Consider the following 3290-nt stretch of genomic DNA (forward strand, 5'->3'; position numbering starts at 1 on the left):
GGACCGAACCCAGTGCCTTGCGTTTGCTAGGCAAGCGCTCTACCACTGAGCTAAATCCCCAACCCCTAAACATTTATTTATTATGTATACAGTGTTCTGTCTGTATATGTGACTACAGGCCAGAAGAGGGCATTGGATCTCATTACAGATGGTTGTGAGCCACCATGTGGTTGCTGGGAATTGAACTTAGGACCTCTGGAAGAGCAGTCAGTGTTCTTAACCGCTGAGCCATCTCTCCAGCCCTCTTCCTTTCTTTTTAATAAACTGCCTGTCTCTGACTCTGTCCCTGAGTCTTACTGTAGAAAATGTGTGCTGGTTCCCTCCAGGCTCAGCCATGCCCATTACAAGGAAGCCCTAATGGTGTCTGTTTCCCACTGTTCCCTGCTGGTAACCCTGGGAGGTAGCCCTGGTACAGGGGATGCTCTGTCAGAAACATGGATACGATTCTCTCTCCATGGTGTTAGAATTTCCTGAATAATAAATTTGCAACATACATCTCTTTTATTGATTTGATTTATTGAGTAGTCCTGTTTTCAGTTTTAATCACTTATAACTCGGATCACACATTACACCGCACACTGTAATTATTACAGAAAGGCTATACAAGGTTAGAGTTCAGTGAGTTCACAGAGGCCTTCCTGGAGGCAGAGCCAGACAGCTGCTACCAATGCAACATTTGATGGTTTGGTTTGCTTGGTTTTGTTTGTTTGTTTTTCCAAGGTAGGGTTTCTGTGTAGCTCTGACTGCCCTGGAACTCACACTAGACCAGGCTGGCCTCAAACACACAGAGTTTGCCTCCCAAGTGTTGGGGTTAAGGGACTGTACCACCACCACCTGGCACAAATACAGTATTTAGGGATTAAGGGGTCCAAGTGGATAACTGTTGAAGACACGGAGCTGAAAGAATAAGGATTTAGGCCTCAGGTGTAGTTTCAGGTGTAGGACGGGTGTAGCTGGATGAGTGGCTAGGTGGGTTGACGGCAGTCTGAAGGGCTGACCTGAAACCCTAGGTAAAGTTCTGAGGTCTCTGCTTCAGTGGGTGGTCATCACAATGTCAGACACCCTTGTTCCAGGGTCCATGTCAGGGTGCTATGGCTTTTGTGGGGCCTTAACTGGTCTAGTGCGTTTCTAGTTTGAAGCCTGATTTCCTGCTGTTTTTGTTCAGCCCAATGCTCAGTTTTTCAGTCTGCTTCAATAAGCCTGAAGAATGCTAACGCTCTACCTTTAGGAATAAGGTTGGTATTGGTTTATGCCTATGGTGTTGTTATAGTGTGGTGGCTTATGGTATTCTTAGGTGGTACTGGACAGGAAGTGGTCTCTAGATGAGTGACAAAGTCAGGGTCATCCTGCCTCTGCATTTGCACTCTGCATGGAGTTAAATCCTGCTTTTAACTTGGAGTAACATCGTGAGCACTCTGCTTAGTCTTTAAATTTTCTTTTATTTGTGTATGTGTGCACATGTGCGTGCACAAGTGTGTGCACACCACACTCGTGGAGACAGGCAGACAGCTTGTGGGTCCTGGAGATCAACCTCAAGCTGTTGGGCTTCATTTTACTATTTTAAGATTGTGATAAGATGCACCATCCTCCCAAAACAGCCCATGGGCCCCTCTTGCTCTCTTTCAGATCCATGGCCTCTCACCTCACTAGTGGTTGTTCTCTGCATATATGTACACATATACACATTTCTGAATATAGCCTGCTCAGCCTGTATGTTAGCCATATGGATGTTTTCAGGGCATTGGATAAAGAGTTTGTTGTTTGATAAAAACAAACTCTCGCCTAGGGAAGACTATGTCTCCCACTCCTACCATTCCCTAGTTACCTGTGTAGGATCAAGGCCACTCACCTGGGCCTGTCTATTGGTGACCTTACTCACCTCCTGTCTAGGCAGTCATGTTGGTGAGACTTTATGGGTGTACTTCCTGGCGTTCCTAGGAGACACAGCCCCACAGAAAACCCCGTCCCCTTGGCTCTTCCAGTCTACCCACCCTCTCTTCTACAGTGTTCCCTGAGCCTTGGGTGCAGGATGTTTTGTCATTGTGTCCACTGGCACTGGGCTCCACAGTTCTGCATTCTGTTTGGTTGTAGGGTTTTGTTTTGTTATCGTAATGATCTCCATCTCTTGGAAAAAAAGTTCCTTGAGGGGGGGTATGTGTGGTGTAAGGACCACACTTACATGTAGGTATAAGGACACATGTTTGGATTGTTATGGACTGTGTTGTCTTAGTCAAGTAGTGGTTGTAGGTTCTCCAAGAACCATGGCTTCGATAGCACTTAATAGGCAGGTTTCCATACCTAGAATATTCTCCATCTTGTTCGGTGAATCTTAGATCAAATTGGAGAGCCGTTAGTAACTGCCAAGGGACGCGAGCCACTACTGCACACTTAGGGTGGCTGTGCCGTGCTGGTCATTGTTGTGGCTCACAGGCATCATAGCTAAGTAGAAGTGTTGGCTGCCACCCTCCTTTGGAAGCTTGCGTGGTGCCTTCTGGTGCCATGAGTGGTGGGCAGTACCCTGGGAGGAGGCTTTCAGGTCAGTCCCAGCACAGGGGCTTCTGGCCCTGTTCTTGGAGTGGGAGATGTGTCCAGCAACAGGGTCAGCTTGGTTTTGTTTTCTAGATTTTTCCTCTTTGTTCTTTTGTGGGGAGGCAGGGGTGATCTCAGGTAGGCAAGGCTGGGCAACGTAGCTAGGAATGACCTTGAACATCTCATCCTCCTGTACCAACCTTCCCAGTGCTGGCTTGGAAACATGCAGGATTATGCAGTGCTGGGGCCAAAACTGAGGGCGTCATACATACTGGCAAGTACTCCACATCGACGGCCCTTTGCCCAGTTCTCATAGGAGGAGCTATTCTTGTATTCATATCTCACGCATTTACAGGAAACCGAATTAAGTGGTATAATTGTACTGAGGTAAAATAAGATAAAAAGACCAACTATTAGATACTGATTTACCAGTTTGATGATTTTCTGCTTGTACTACCCACGTGCCAAGAGTGACTTCACTTGCTACCTGAGACAGAAGAGACCTGGAGAAATAACAGAAATGATGGGTCGCTGCCCTTAGCAACCAGCCAACTGTCACAGAACCTTCTGCAAAATCTCTCTTGCCCGCCTGCCCCACCTTGTGGTTTTAGAATATGAAATGAGAATATAAGCCAGACCCAGAAGGAAGCTTTTCACAGTCAGAAACTATCCTGGTTTCAGTCCGCCGGTGACAGCTTTCGTTGTCACTGGTCTTAGAGTGCTCATTCTAGGGGGAAAAAAACCCACATTTTTGGAGGCCC

The 3290-nt window shown here is 46.9% G+C and overlaps 1 long non-coding RNA gene across 1 annotated transcript; it reads right to left on the reverse strand.

Moving 5' to 3' along the window:
* Nucleotides 1-495: 495 nt before the first annotated feature.
* On the reverse strand, nt 496-3083 carry LOC120103624 (uncharacterized). The gene is made up of 2 exons (XR_015623383.1): nt 3017-3083; nt 496-2911 (listed from the first exon to the last, which is right to left on the reverse strand). It is a non-coding gene; the product is annotated as an uncharacterized LOC120103624 (long non-coding RNA).
* Between the last annotated feature and the right edge of the window lie 207 nt (nt 3084-3290).

The sequence above is a fragment of the Rattus norvegicus genome, chromosome 6, assembly GCF_021556685.1.
Source record: "Rattus norvegicus strain SHRSP/BbbUtx chromosome 6, alternate assembly SHRSP_T2T, whole genome shotgun sequence".
Taxonomy (NCBI): domain Eukaryota; kingdom Metazoa; phylum Chordata; class Mammalia; order Rodentia; family Muridae; genus Rattus; species Rattus norvegicus.